Source organism: Balaenoptera borealis (genome assembly GCF_965194805.1).
Source record: "Balaenoptera borealis genome assembly, chromosome: 5".
Classification (NCBI taxonomy): Eukaryota; Metazoa; Chordata; class Mammalia; order Artiodactyla; family Balaenopteridae; genus Balaenoptera; species Balaenoptera borealis.
This window is the reverse complement of record NC_138862.1, coordinates 115,606,715-115,623,027: the sequence shown is the minus strand read 5'-3', so window position 1 is coordinate 115,623,027 and position 16,313 is coordinate 115,606,715. Positions and strand designations below refer to the sequence as shown.

General features: G+C 43.4%; 1 protein-coding gene across 1 annotated transcript in view; it reads right to left on the bottom strand.

The window, feature by feature from the left end:
* CLRN1 (clarin 1) overlaps positions 1-16,313 on the bottom strand; it is a 45,313-nt gene that overhangs the window by 17,200 nt on the left and 11,800 nt on the right. The gene's annotated exons all lie outside the window — the stretch shown is intronic.

Here is a 16,313-nt window from a genome sequence, read left to right as displayed (position 1 = left end):
TTGTTGCCCTCAGTCATATGTAATTACTTAAATAAACAAGTGCTGGCTTTATAACCAAAATCTATACATTTTGATGACCAAACTTTTAATGACATTTCTCATTAGTCTTTAAAAAAAAGTCTGTCTTAACTTGTAATGACATTTTCAGAACTGGGGGAGTTCAAACATCAGGAGGTTTCTATATTTCCTTTGCTACAAAAACAAAAATTTGTCTTGTCCACACCAAGATCAAAGAATGGGGTATTTTCAGTCAACTTCAATATTTTGATGTAGCACAAGCTGTGGGAAAATAATTTCTGGTGATACAAGAAATATTTTCCATTTAGAAAACATGCCAAATCTATTTCTAGATTTTGTGTTCAGGGCAAGTTTTTCTTGTTTGCAGAGGAAATGAAATACTTTATAAATGTAGGATTTCTCTTATCTGGTGAGTCATTAGCATGCTCAGCATTAGTGAACCTGGAAAAACCAAACTGGAGAAGTTTAGTTTAGTCCATTTTAGTTTCCCAAACATTATTTATTGAGCACCTACTGTGTGCCAGACATTGTTCTAGGCGCTGGAAATAGAGCCATAAAATAAGATAGACAAGGTCCCTGTTGTCTTATGGAGTTTATAACCTAGTGGGAGTTGATAGACAAATACCAGGTAAACAAATGAATGTGATAGTTTATTGCCAAAGAAGGCCACCATCAATTCCTTTCCTCCTTTTACATACATGTCACTTCTGCTTTAAGAGGTAGAACTTATTCCTCAATCCCCTTGAACCTGGGCTGGCTTATGACTGCTTTGACCATTTGAATATGGCAGCAGAAATACATTGTGCCACTTTCAGGCCTGGCTTATAAGAGGACCAACCATTTCCACTTCTCTCCTCTTGGAGGCTTGAGCTGCCATGCAGGAAGTCCAGTTCTCTGCTGGAAAAGGAGGCCACCCGGAGGAGCACCGGGGCACCAGACAAGGGAGGGAAGAACCTTAGATATCCAGCCCAGAAAAGCCTTCGAATGACTCCAACCCCAGCTGCTGTTTAACTGCAACAGGGAAAGTCCCAATCAAGAACTCTCCAGCTGAACTGGTAAATTTTTGTTTCAAGCCCCAGAGTTTTGAGCGGCTGTTACGCACTGATAACAAGACACTTTCAGATAGTGATAATGCTGTGGAGAAAGAAAACAGGGTGATGGGATTTTGAGTGACTGGATGAGTGGATGGGGGTGGTCAGGAAGGTGACACCTGAGCTGACACCTGAATGTTGAGAAGGAAGTGCCTGTATAAAGATCTGGGGAAGAGCGTTGCAGGGAAGAGGAACACAGCTGAGGCAGCAGTGAGCCAGTGTGGGCCACGGTTTCTGGTGAATGAGGTGGAGGAAGAAGTGGGTTGCTAGGCTGGGATCAGATTCTTGGCATCTGCTAGATCCTGGTCTGTTGACCCTGGTGGCAGGGGGGGCGGTCTGCCTTTAGGCTAAATTCATTTGGAAGCCACGAAAGAGTTTTAAGTAGGAGAGTGACCTAATCTACTTCATGAGGTGAAAAGATCGCTCTGGCTGCCGAGTAATGAGTACGCGGGGGGGGGGGGGGGGGGGGGGGGGGAGGGGGGAGGGGGAGAGCAGGGGTGGAAGCCGGGATACTGGGGGTGGGTGTGGGGAGGTGGCGGGTATTTACAGTGATAAGAGATGGAGGCCTGGCCTAAGGTGTAGCAGTAGAGGTGGTGAGAGCTTGTCAGATGTGGAGATGGAAGATAGAACTTGTTGAAAGAAAGAAATCAAGGATAACTCCTAGAGTAACTGAATAAATGTTGATGCTATTGAGACAGATAAGTAGAAGAAGCAGGTTTGGCCAGGGGAGGGGGAAGTGATGCAAGAGTTCTGTTTTAGATATTTTAAGTTTGAGTTGTGTTTGGGATATCCAAGTAGAGACGACAAAGAGGATTTGTCTGGAGGTCCATGGAGAGGGCGGAGGTATTTAAGGAGGTGAAACTAGGGTGAGGAAAGCAAGGTACCTAGGGCAAATAGGGAAATTTAAGGAGACAGTCATGCTCTGGGGCCAAGACTGCCCTTGCACAAGCCCAAGAGTAAATGTCTCCTTAACTTTTATGACCTAGGTGCCTCAGTGGCCCCACTCTGGTTCTGGCGCTCGTATTTAAAGCCAGGGGAATGGCTATCACCTGTGGAGAAGCTGTAGCTAGAGGAGAGAAGGGCCCAGGAGAGAAAGAGAGCTTGTGAGTTAGGAGCAAATCCATGGATTGGACAGCAGGAAGCCAAGGAAAGAAAATGTTTCAAGGAGGAAGTGGTCGGCTGTGCAAATACATGTCCTAAGGCCACAACGCTGTGCTCCTGACCACGTGTCAGAAAGCAACCAGGTGAAGGAGTTGCAACCCAGTTGAAGGGTTCAGAACAAACCCTTCACCACTGCTAGATATAACTAACTACATACGGACATGCATAAAACATGCTTAGCGCTATCAGATAGGGAACATCCTCTTCACGGGTACAGACAAGGTCATTTGTGCCCTGCCGGCGCTCACTCAGGGTCCTTGCTCAGAAGTCATGGGCAGATCATTTGACTACTGAGGTTTACTTGGGCTATATTTCTTTTACCTTCTCATAAGAGAAATGCACACTAAATCTATGAGATACCATTTTCCACAAATCATATTTACAAAGATTAAAACGTTTAGTGATATCCTGTGTGAGCTAAGGTGTAGGGAAATGGAGACCCTTGTGCACTTTTCTTGGGAGTGTAAATTGGTACAGCTTCCTTTGGGGCAGTTGGGTACTACCTATAAAGAATTAAAATGCACATATCCTTTAGCTCAGCAATTTTACTTCCAGGAGTTTAGCCTATGGATATTTTGCATATGAATCCAATAAAATATTACAAGGATATTCATGGCAGCATTTTTTTGGTAAAAACAAAAGGTTGGAAATAACTTATATGTCTATCAGTAGGGCATCCATACAATAGAATTAAGTCAATGATTTCAAACAATGAAGCAAATCTTTAAGAACAGGTATGGAATTATCATCAAAATGCGATGTTAGATGAAAAAAACACATCAAACAGAGAAAAGTGCCTCATTCTATCATTTGGGAAAAAGCCAAAGGAGAATGTATATAATAACAAGTAATTATTTAAGTACTTAACTTATCTGATTTAGTTCTCTCAGCAATGCCTTGAGATAGGTACTTTTATTAGTTCTATTTACCAGAGGAAAAAACTGGGGCTCAGAGGCGATGTGCCCAAGATTTTTACTTAGTAAGTGGCAGAGGACACATTTGAACTCATGTCCTCACTCTTATCCACCAGGCTACAGCCTGGGGACAGGCATGCTTGTCTAGGTAGAGACTATTTCTAGAGGATTACACATGAAACTGGTAACACTGCTTCTGGGGGAGGAGACTGAGGGATATTTCATTATGCACCTTTTAGTACAGTTTGGAAAAAATTTTTTTACCACTCTGCAAGCATTATCTATTCAATAAATACATGAATACTTTACAAAAACAATTAAAAGGATAAATGAAGCCAAAAATTCCCACGACTGTCCTAGATTAAAAGACACTTAGGAGATGTACTAACCAAATGCAATGTATAGGTATTATTTGGGATCTGAACAAAACTTTATGAAAGACATTTTGAGATAACCAAGGAAAATTGAACATGGACTGAGTTTTAGATGATATTACATAACTATTATTGATTTTGTTGGTTATGTTAAAGGTATTGTGATTGCGTTTTGAAAAGTCCTTATCAATTAGAAATTGGATGGATGGATAGATGGATGGATGGATGGATGGATGGATGGATGGGTGGATGGATAGATAAAGATAAAATGAGAAAATGCCTCTGCTTTGTTTGGAAGAGGGTGCAGAGGCACACGGGGTGTGGAAGTGCACAGGTGCTGAGCCTCGGTTGTCAGTGATTGTACTGGTCCACGCTGCCCTGTGCTTTGGGGGCGCAGAGCGAAGCAACTTGTCTATGATCACCAGCCCTCCAGAGATTCCAGCTGCTGAGATAGCTCCATCCATCCAACCTGTTATTCTTACACTTGGTTAGCTGTTGACTTGGTTTTGACTAGCAGTTACCGAAAACCTTGCTTCCTTCCATCTCCCCACTTGTAGAAAGTGTAGCCACCTCTTTGTGTCTGATGGGGCAGCTAGGTGAAGCCCGTCTGAAAATTGAGGTTTGTTACCAAATTGAAACAAAGGCAGAAGAAATTGCACTGATTTGCCTCCTGGAAAGAAAAGCCAGAAGCTAAAATAAATTTCATGTGGAGCCTATTAACTCTTATGAAGTCTCTTAAAATTCCTACTCTTGTGAGAAAGTCACCCAGGAGGGCACTAATCCCTGCATGTTATGCTTACATTTTATCAGGTTTCTTTGTTTGATGAAAATTCCCCGAGTCTGTAATGACCAATCAGAACTCCGATAACAACCCTCCATTTTCCAGCCAACACTAACATGACTTTTCCTTTGCGGAGGATGAGAGCAGACCATTCAAATAAATATTGGGAGGTGTCACTTTAATGATATTGGATATTGTGTATCTAGGAGGTAGATTTGTTCGGTCTTTCCATTCTTTGAGGTGTAGGATTGCACCACAGAGAAAGGATTTGAACATTTTGATCTGTGGAGGGGCTGTCGTTAATCCAGCGTTGCTTCTGGCCTTGAGAAATTACTTGATTAGCTGTTGACAAGGAAAGGGAGTTATTTATGAACACGGGCAGCCGATGCCACGTGAGCAGCACAGGCTTGGTCTGTGGGTTCAGCATTATTCTCTCTTTCTTTCATTCCCTTATCACTGATTTCCTCCATTCTGTCTCTGAGTCCGTGTGTCTAGGTCTCCTTATCCTTCAACCACCCCAAACCCCTAATTACCCTTCTTTTCTCTTTATTATTTCATTACCAGACTTCCTCAAAGAGAAATATGTGAGTAATAATAATATGAATAAAAATAACAGCCACTAAGACGGGAATAAAGACACAGACCTACTAGAGAATGGACTTGAGGATATGGGGAGGGGGTGGGGTGAGATGTGACAGGGTAAGAGAGTGTCATGGACATATATACACTACCAAATGTAAAATAGATAGCTAGTGGGAAGCAGCCGCATAGCACAGGGAGATCAGCTCGGTGCTTTGTGACCACCTAGAGGGGTGGGATGGGGAGGGTGGGAGGGAGGGAGATGCAAGATGGAAGAGAAATGGGAACATATTGTATATGTATAACTGATTCACTTTGTTATAAAGCAGAAGCTAACACACTATTGTAAGGCAATTATACTTCAATAAAGATGTTAAAAAAAAAAAAATAAATAACAGCCACTAATTTTATGGCATTTGCTATGTACCATGTGCTTTAGGTGTATTGCATAAATCAACACACTTAATTCTTAACAACAGTATAAGGAAAGTACTATTTTATCCTCAGTGTATAGGTTAAAAAAAAAGCACAGAGAAGTTGAGTAACTTTTGTAAAGTCACACAGTGGCATTGCTGCCTTGGCTTTTACTTTCTCCCCCTATTGTTAAGACCAAAGTAAAATTAACACAGTAAAAAATTCTCTTTTTAGCATACAGTTCTGTGAGTTTTGACAAATGCTTACGATCATGGGACCACCACCACAATCAAGTTATGGAACTATTCCACATTTCCCAGAATTTCCTGTTCCCCCTTTGTAGTCAACCCGTCCTCCACCCCCAACTCCTATATGTGTGACTTTATAAGAAACTGCCAAGTGTTTTCCACAGTGGCTGTACCATTTCACCTTCCCACCTGCAATGTATGAGGGTCCCAGTTTTTCTGCATTCTTACTGGCACTTGGCAGGTTTTTAAAAATTGTAGTCATTTAATAGAAGTGTAGTTTATCTTGTAGCTTTAATTTGCATTTGCCAAATGACTAATGATGTTGAGCATCCTTTTGTGAGTTTACTTGCCTTCCATATATCTTTTTTGTTGAAGTGTCTGTTCATATCTTTTGTGCATTTTTTATTGAGTTATTTATTACTATTATTATTGAGTTTTGAGAATTGTTTATGCATGCTGGATACAAGCCCTTTATCAGATAAGTAATTCGCAAATATTTTCTCTGAGTTTGTGACTTGTCTTTTCATTCTCTTATCAGTGTCTTTTGAAGAGCAGTCCTTATTTTTATGAATTCCAGTTTATGAGTTTTTTCTTTTAGGTATCACGTTTAGAGGTCAAATCTAAGAAGTCTTTCCCAAATGCAAGGTCCCAAATAATTTCCTGTATGTTTTTCTTCTAGACATTGTTTGGCTTTAGGTTTACATTTAAGTCTATGATCCATTTTGAGTTATTTTTTGTATATGGCCAAGGTTAAATTTTTTTTTTGCATATGAATATCCAATTGTTTCAGTACTTAAAAAGCTGACCATAGACTTAACATATGATCCAGCAGTCCCACTCCTTAAAATATGACCCAGCAATCCCACTCCTAGATAATTGCCTAATAGCATTAAAAACATATGTCCACACACAAATCTGTATGTAAATGTTTACAGTGGCTTTATTCATATTTGCTAAAAACTGAAACACATCTTAAATATTCATCAACTGGTGAATGGACAAACAAGCTGTGACCTGTCCATAAAACAAAATACTACTTAGCAATACAAAGGAACAGACTGTTGGTGCACACAGTAGGATGGGTGTACTGAAATGCATTATGCTAACTGAAAGTAAGTGAATTCAAAAGGCTGTGTATTGTATGATTCCATATATGTGACATTCTGGAAAAAGCGAAATGATAAGGACAGAAAACAGATCAGTGGTTGCCCAGGGTTGGAGGGTAGGGGAGGATATTGACCACAAAGGGGCACAAGGGAAATTTGGAGGGTAATGGAAGTGTTCTATATCTTGATTGCAGTGGTATTTACATCCTCTATGCATCAGTCAAAATTCATAGACCTGCACACCTAAAAAGGACGAGGTGTATTATATGTAGTTATACCTCTATAAGCCTCACTGAAAACAGAAAACAGCAGGAGGAACAAGGTCTAGAATGAGCAGGGTCCTCCAGACGTGAGTGATAGCCTCAGCAAAGGTGACCATTTGGCATGGAGGAAGGAAGAGCTTAGTTAGCGAGAAGAAAAGGATCACTGGGCCAAGAGTCAGGCGCCCAGGTTCTGGTCCACTATGGGACCCTGAGCAAGTTAACTGGTCCCTCTTTCTCTCTGTAAAATGAGAGTTTTCCATGGGGCAGCCTGGGAAATGACCGGGCGTTTGAAATTTGGCAAAGGAAGTTCATGTTTCAGCTTCTTTTCTAACTCTCTGAACTCCCTAAACCTTGATTTCCTTATCCGAAAAATAAGACTAGTCCCACCTTTCTCTCACATCTGTGAGGATTCAATGACATCAGCGTATGGAGAACCCAGCTCATGGTAGGTGTTCAGTAGAGGTCTGCTGTGGTGTGCCCCTAAGGCCAATTCCACCACACTCCACCCCTTCCCACTTCCTCAAAGACACTGCTGAGGAATCCTCTCCTCTCTCTGCCACTGCATCAATTTTCCCCGTCTGTTGGATCAGTTCCATCATCACACAAACATGCTATCATTTTCTCATCTTAAAACAAAAAATCTGGGACTTCCCTTGTGGTCCAGTGGTAAAGAATCCGCCTTCCAATTCAGGGGATGAGAGTTCGATCCCTGGTGGGGGAACTAAGATCCCATGTGCTGCGGGGCAACTAAGGCCCTTGCACCACAACTAAGACCCAATGCAGCCAAAAATAAATCAATAAATAAATATTAAAAAAAAAAATCTCACTTAAGTCCTTCTCCAGCTATTACCCCCTTTCTCAGTTTCCCTTACAGCAAAAGCTCTCAGGGAGTTGCCTACACTCTCAGCATCTCATTCCTCTCTCCACTTTCTCTCTTGAACCCACTGCACTAATGCTACCTTTCCCAGGGCACCAGAGAGCTTCAAGCTGCCAAACCCAAATGGTCCATCTTTCTCCTCATCTTACCTGGTCTACGTTTGACACAGCGGCTTACTCCCTCCTCCTGGAAACGCTTTCTTCCCCCTGGCTTGCAGAAACTGCACTCTCCTGGGTTTGCTACCTCCCTGGCTACCATCTTGAACTACTTTGTTGGTTCACCTCATCTCCTGAGCCATCCAGGGGACAACTCAGTTCCTTGACCTCTTCTCCCTCTTCCCGTACTCCCCTGGTGCTCTATGCAGTATCATGGCTTTAACTGGAAGTACTCTCAAGCAGATGTTTCCAGCCCAGACTTCTCCCTGAATTCCACCCTTGCATGTCCTCCAATTACCTATTGAACATCTTGACTGGGATATTGAATAGGCATCTCAAGGTGTCCCAAACTGACCTCATAATCTCCTCTTCTCACCCTTGCTTCCTTTAGCCTTCTCCCTTTGCAAGCCTTCGGTTGCTGGCAGTCCGATTCTTCCTTGGCCTCATCCTTGATTCTTCTCTAACTCCCACATTTCATGTTTAATCCATCAGGAAAACCTCCTGGCACCACCTTCAGAGCCTGACCACATCTCCCTGTCTTCACTGCTCCAACTGGTCTAAGCCACCACCATCTCTCACTTGGAGGACTGCAAGGGCTTCCTAACTGGTCTCCCTGTTTCCACCCCTCCATTCTGCAATCTGCTCTCAACCCAGTAGCCAGTGGAATCTTTTAAAAGTGAATTGGGTTATTTCAGTCCCCTGCTCAAACCCTTCTAGAAAATTCTAATCTCACCCAGAGTATAAGCCAAGTCAATACAGTGGCCTACTAGGCAGTACATGATTGGACTTCTTGTCAGACCTCTGACTTCATCTGCTACCTGTTTCCTTGCTTGGTGTGCTCTAGCCACTAGTCTCCTTACTGTACTTCAAACGAGCCGGGAACACTGCTACCTCAGGGCCTTTGCACATACTGTTCCCTCAGCCTGTATATTTCCCTAGATAACTCATGGCTTGCTCCTTTACCTCTATGTATTTACTTAGACGCCACTTTGTCAGGGAGGCCTCCTTTACTTAAAGTTGCAACCCCCTGCCCAGTCACCCCTGCCACCCCCGAACTCCCAACATCTTGTGTTGTTTTTATTTTTCTCCATAGCAATTATCACAGTTTGATAAGTGGTATATTTTTACTTATTTGTTTCTTTGTTTCCCCCATAACATGAGGACAGGTGCATTGGTCTGTTTCATCCACTGCTGTATTCCTAGCGCCTAAGAATGCTGGCAAAGCAGTATTTCTCAACCTTTTGTTTTCACTGTTGCTCCTCAACCAAGGAGTCTTTTTAGACATTCCTCCTAATCACCCCCCATGCATGAAATTTTAATACCACAGATATATTGTATATTGGTTTCTGTATGGTATTTGTATGTGTACTTTATACACATATAATACATACTTTCTAAGGAGTAAGGGATATTTTCTTGCCCCCAAGAATCAATTTTCACCTCCTTAGGGGGTTCTGCTGCTGTGGAGAAGGCATAATGCAGCTGCTGGACACAGATGTGTTGGATGGATACGTTTTGCTTGGAGTAGGATGCAGGGATGGAGTCTGGTTAGCAGGTTTGGGGATTCCTGGTGGAAGCCAGTGATTCTGATGGAAAGGAGTTAGTGCCACATCGGTGAGGAGGGAAGGAAGGAGAGAAGAGGACCATACAGATAGCGACGTCAGGGCCAAAGGAGAAGAAGAGGGTTGGCACTTTGAAGTGTGATGGGAGTCTCTGGTTGAGAACCAGAATTTGTCCTTTGAGTCAGGCAGTCACTGGTGACCTTGATATAAGCTGTTTCTGGGGTTGGTGGTAATAGAAGCTGAATTGAGTTTTTGGAGAGAATCTGGGACAATGCGGTAATAAAATAGAATAGTTGCCAAAGGGATGATAGGAGCCAGTGTGGGTTGTTTTTTTTTTTTTTTTTTCCTTTTAAGAAGTTGAAAGACCTGGCTGGCAACTGGAATGGAATTTCAAATCTCTTTATTAAAAGAAAAATTTTAATCCAACATACTTGGGAGATTGTCAACATGTTCGATGGAAACTGATGGCTGTTTAATAACAAGGTTTAAAGTTTGGGATTTGTGAAAGAATCCATCTCAGACTTGAACATGACACAGCTCTTTTTTGTTAGCAGGGCAGGAGGATGGGGGAAGATGGACTTGCTCTCTCCATATTTCTGTTAGTTTGAGCAAAGGTCCAGCTCTTTATGGAGGGATCTTATAACTGAACAACATTATAACAGTGAAATGGAAATTAAGGTACAAATTTCACCCACAATCTCACCAACATAAAAAGCAAGCTTTTCCTTTATTTTTGTTCCTTTCAAATCTTTGTCCATCTTACTATTTATTTTATACATTACTATAATCATAATGAAGTTTCAAGGTCACATTCTGTTCTTTTTACTCAGAATATAAGCATTTCCCATGTCATACAGATTGTTTTCGTAACTACCATTTAGATAACTACATGGATTTTCCATCAAACTGATGCAGTACTGTCCATTAGGTAGCCTTCCATTGTTTCAGTGTTATAGCTAATGCTTCCATGAACATTTTCAAGCACATACCTTTTTCTTTCTTATCATGAGGGTGGGTGATGAGCAGGAATAACCTTTCTGGATGAATTCCCAGGAAAGGAATTACTTGGGCCAGCATGCTTTCTAAGAGAATGCTATCTAGATATGTAAAGGTCGAGGGAACCTAAAGATGGTGAGTTAGAGTCTGTAACGTACATGTTAAACTCCTGGTTCAAAGCTCAATTTCCCCTCTGTGATGTCTGGAAAGTGGAGATTTCTGACAAGATATCGAGTCAGAAACAGAGCTAGAAGAAACTAGTCATTGGACTGACTCTACCAATAGAATAGAAGGCAGCCAAGTCACAGGAGGGAGAGGAGAGAAAGGGAACCCACATCACATAGCTCGCTCAGCACAGAGGAAGGCTGTGGTACCCTCATGACTACAGTCTACTATTATGAAACAGAGCTGAGTAAGTCACAAGTTAATGACTGGGAGTGAAAACGCAGTCACAGGGGATGCTCTCTTTAGGAAATTTACCCTCCTGCTGTCATTTGGACGGGGTTGGGGGGGCTCTATTCCTTGGGCTGTATGTCTTGCCTCTGGACTCCCACTCTCCTTGAGCCTCTGATCTGTGGCACCCCCATTTCTGCAAAGCCTTTTCCAGTCTTTCCCTCTTCTGTCCCTCGTCAGATATTCCAAACCTCCCCCCGCTTTTAAGCACCTGTCACATCCCCACTCCATTTCCCTTAGTCTTGTCTGCCTGGCCTACAAAAGGCTCGAAAATATCCAGAGAACCGAACTGTTCCATTTCACAGAGAAAGCAGAGGCTATCAGAGGAATTCCCTCAACTTTGCAGTACCCCAGGGCCACCCTTCTTCTTGGTCCAGGCCAACCTTCCCTCCATTCTTAATGAAAAAATTTTTTCTCCTGTCCAAGGCTTGGCCTCCTCCCTGTGCTCTCAGACCCTTTTTTGCTTTACAGGGTCCTTCCTAAATCCATTAATTATCTACGTGTCCTTTCTGTCTTCAGCTTTTTCCTCCCTACTGCTCTATCCCCTCAGCATAGAATCATACTCAAGATTCTCCCATTGTATACACACACACACACACATACACACACACACACCCCCCTAGCCTGGCCTTAGGACTCTTCTAACTACTCCCTGACCTCAGTCTTTCTTTGGTCCTTACATTTCATTCCCTCCTCGGCTCCTGCAAGGACCTCCCTTCTTAAAGGAGGACCACTCCATCAAGACTGCTTTAGCAAAGGTCCCCCATGATCGTCTATAAGAGTCACAGGGCTATCTTCGTTGTCTCTCATGCGATGCCTCTGTGGTGGTCAGGACTGTTGACCATTGCTTCCTGGTTGAAGGTTGCTCCTGCCACAGTTCCCTCCCAGCTCACTGGCCATCCCCTCTCAGTCTCCTTCACAAGTCCCTCCTCCTCTACCCGGAAATATTGGTGTTTTCTAGAACACATCTCCTTTTGCCTTCTCATTCGATTCCCCTCTCTGGGAAGCCTCCTCTTCAGCTGTAGCTCCAACTACCACCTCCAATCTGCCAATTCCCAGCACTGTGCCTCCGCCCCAGCCTCGCTCATGACCTCCGGATCTGCGTAACTGCTGGACGTCTCTTGTTGCTGGCCCATAAGTGAACCTCATTAAACATGACCAAAAGTAATTTCATCTTCTCTCTAAATTTTCCCCTTCTGTATTTAGCTTGGTGAATGATCACAACCATCCCTCCAGAGGAAATCTGGGGTTCATCCTCTGTCACCAAGTCCTGTTGATTTTTGCTTCTGATTATCTTGGAAATATTTGCTCCCCTTTCCAGCTCTCTGACAGTGCTTTGGTTTGGACCTCCAAATCTTGGAGGAGCCTTCTGACCCACCTCTCTTTTGGTCTTCTAATCCATCTTCTGTCCTGACACATACCTGCTAAACATCCTTAAACGGTCTCCCAATGGCCACAGGATAAAGTTAACTGCTTCCGTTCAGCAAAGCCCCTCACATTCTGGTCCCTGCTTCCTCTCCAGCCTTACCTTCCTCCTCCTCCTCCTGTCTCTCATACATCCTCTGCACTCTGGCCACAATAGGCTCTTCATACCTTGGCTCATGCTGTTCCTTTGCTCACATTGGCTTCTTCAATGCCATTTAGTGAAATCTAACTCTAATCCTCCCTTTCCTCTGATTTCTCTGTGCCTTGCCCTGACAGAGAGTAATTCTCCTTCTTTGAGCTTTCTGAACAAAAAAGTTCATGGTGATGGTAAAGGGTGCTATTCCACCATCCATAGTTCTGGTTCTTCCCCATTCTGTTCTCACGATAGGATTGCATGTTTTGGCCCCTTTGAGGGCCCCATGTAACAACCTTGGCCAAGAAAATATAAGTGGAAGTGGCATGTGTCAGTTCCGGGTCGGAGAATTTAGTTGCCAGTGTGAGAGTCTCAACAGCTCTTTGTTGCAACAACTGGTGACATTCTGGATGTTAGCTGCATCCTGAAACAGACCTATAGCTAATCTCTGACAAATATGTACTGTGAGCAAGAAATCAATCTTTGTTGATTTTTTTTGGCCGCACTGCGCAGCCTGCGGGATCTCAGTTCCCCGACCAGGGATTGAACCCGGGCCATGGCAGTGAAAGACTGGAATCCTAACCACTAGGCCACCAGGGAACTCCCATTCTTTGTTGATTTAAACCTATAACATTTGGACATATTTGTTATTAAAACACAACCTAGCCCTTCTTGACTGAGGAACCTGTACAGCTCTTATAAGTGGTCAGTTATTTAAAAACACTTCTGCTAGATTCTTAGTTGTTTCTCTTATTCCCTTTGTGTCCTCAGAGTCTAGAAGAACACTTGGGCACATAAGCACCAATGATCTTTTTTGGGGGCGTGAGGGGGATGAGGGCACATATACTCTAACTTACAAAGGATTTGTGTCTTGCCTGTGAGGTTACACTGTTTTCAATAGATCATTGGAAAGTAATAAGATAAAAAAACTGTTTTTACTAACTGCTAAGTATGTTCTTTTATTACTTGCCATTAATCCATGTTTTATTTGATTGCTATAAATGTATGGCTTTCATTTCACTTGCCTTAAAATTTATTTTATTTCTATCTCCTGCGTTCTTCTGTTATATTTTATCCTGAAACTTTGTTCTCTTTTTATCTCTTACTGATTCCAGTCTAGCAGTCGTATCTTTCATCCTGCAATTCTTAAAACAGGAATCAGTAAACCCGGTCTAAACCTATGTTTAGGCACTAACCAAGACTATGTGATGGTTAGAATATCACGCATGACCAAAGCAAGAAGGGTGGGGAGCTGGTGGGAAGAGAGAAAAATAGCCAGGCATCAACCAAAGGACAATATGGCAGGTTTGGAAAAGCATAGCTTTGGGAATTAGGAAAGTCTGAGATTAATCTGGTTTTTCCATTTGCTGCTCATGGGGGTCTCTGCTACCTCAGCTCCCATACCTGTAAACGTGGGTGGTAATAGAAATAAGTCACAGAATTTTTGAGAGATACAGTGAGATCATTTATGTGGGAGCTCTTTGTAAATTTTACGCAATCACTTAAATATTTTTTAACATGACAAGAATGGCAGAAGAGTTGTAGTTCCACCAAGAGTGGTGGATTTAAGAACTCAGTGCAGTGAGAGTGCTGGCATTTTCAAGTCTCAGGATTGATCACTGGGAGGGGGAGGAGTTATTTGACCCACAGGTGGGGGTCATATCTGTACATTAGGACCTAAGATCCTCCCAGAGGAGCCGTTAGATTACATGGAAGTCAGGCAAACTATCTCGTAGCTCAGAGTTTTTTTTTTTCCTGACCTGGTGGGTGACTACTGCTGTACGTAATCCAAGAACTTTGGATTTAGAGCTAATCACTTATTTGCTACCTGTCACACACTCCCCTCAGTGTCTGATCTACTGTTCCCATTCTCGCTTCTGTTTCCCTTGTGCAATTGCTTGCACATTCTCTGTAATGGTTGTCTAAAATGATGCTTGGGCTGATGACACACCTCTAAAGAGGAATTCCTGATAGTCTCTTAGAAGGAGCAGAGCCCTTGCACAGGAGACACGCAGATGGAGGCCAAGACATTAGCTTTATTTCTGACAAAGTGCTGGAGAATGTGCCGTCCCCCCAGTTCCGCTGACTTAGGAGTCTCCCCCCATTCCCTGCCGGCCACAGGCAGGGCTGGACAGCCGAGGGCCTCCCTATCCAGGGCAGAGCTGGCTCCTTACCCCGGCCAGGGGAAAAGCAGACTCCGGTAACTGGTGGGCAGATTTGGAAAGAGGGGAAGCCTTTGAAGCCGCTGGGGCTGGGAGCCAAGTATGCTCAGTGTCTTCCTGCAAACCCATCAATCAGATCTCTCATTCCCTCCGAGGCCAGGTGGGTGTGCATGAAGTGTGAGACCCTTCACAGAGATACACAGCTAAAGGAATGGAAGGCAAGCGTCCCAACTCAAATTTGACCAGAAAACCTCCCAGCTGTGTGGAAACAATACTAAATACTGCTTCTCCTCACCGCCCTCCTTCTGGTGACCTGCCCAGCCCTAACACTGAGGGCTTCTGGCTCTTGGCCTCACCTGATTCTACCTGTTCTGGCCATCATCCACCGCAATAGTTCTCAGCCGTGGTTACACATTGGAATCACTTGGGGAGCTTCTAAACTATCCAGTGATCAGGCCCCACCTCCAGGGATCCTGATTCAGTTGGTCTGGGATGGAGCCTTGGCGTCAGTAGTTTTCAAGACTCCCCGGGTGATTCTAAATCACAGCCAGGGTTACAGACCACTGATCTAATGGTTTAGGTCGCATCAACCCTATTCGTCTTCATCTGGCTAGATGTAAACTGCAGGTAACACCATCTGTGAAGCTCTCAGAATGAAGGCAGCCCCTCTGATGATGATGTTAGCCATGGTGCCGCCACTTCTTCCTAGATTAAAGCTGTGATGGTAGCTTCAGAGGTCCTGTTTTTCTTCTCAACTTGTCCTTCACATAAAAGGTAGGTTTCAAAAAGAAGTTGTATTTGGCCCCTTGGTGCTCAGCTATTCATTTTCTTGAAAGGGAATAAGGGGGAAGATTTCTTTTCTTCTTACAGAAATGCTCTTGATCTGACTTTCCCCTCAGCCCATCTGCAGCCAGTCATTATGAAAATCCAGTAAAAGACATTCCCTGACATAAACTCAGTGCATTCATCTCCTTTAATATCACCCCTAGTCGCACACCCAGGTATTGAGCCAGGCTTCTGATGGCTACGTGGTCAGGGAGAATGAAATCCATGGCCCCAGCACTTAAAAGGAGGAGACATGATGATATGATAGAACCATTTATAATACAGTTTTCTTGGTACCGCGCCTGAATTTCTCTCAGCTGAACTGTATCTACCTGACTCCAGCCTATTGCAAGCAGCCCCATCAGTGAGTCTTAATCACCCACAGTGGCTGAGGGACGGCAGATGCTTTGGTGCATCTGTGTCTCTGGTAACAGAACCCATTTGACTGCTCTGAGTCCATGGGGTATGATTATATTGGGGTAATAACTCCCAAGAATGGCTTTGCCACAGTTATAACATGCCGAGAGGGAGGGAAATACGAATCCTGCATAAATTAGTCTGCCAGGTACAGTTAGCTATTCGTCAGTGCTCTCATACCTGTAATAAAAGAGCATCACACCACAACCAGCCTGGGTTGACTAGACGAAAGGCACATAGACCAGCTGCATGACTAGACGAAAGGCACATTTGTCATTGTTTAATTTAGATGAGTTTTGTTTTTAAAAGAGATATGCCTTTAGCTTTATGAAAACCCTGATATAGTCCAGAGATTAAAA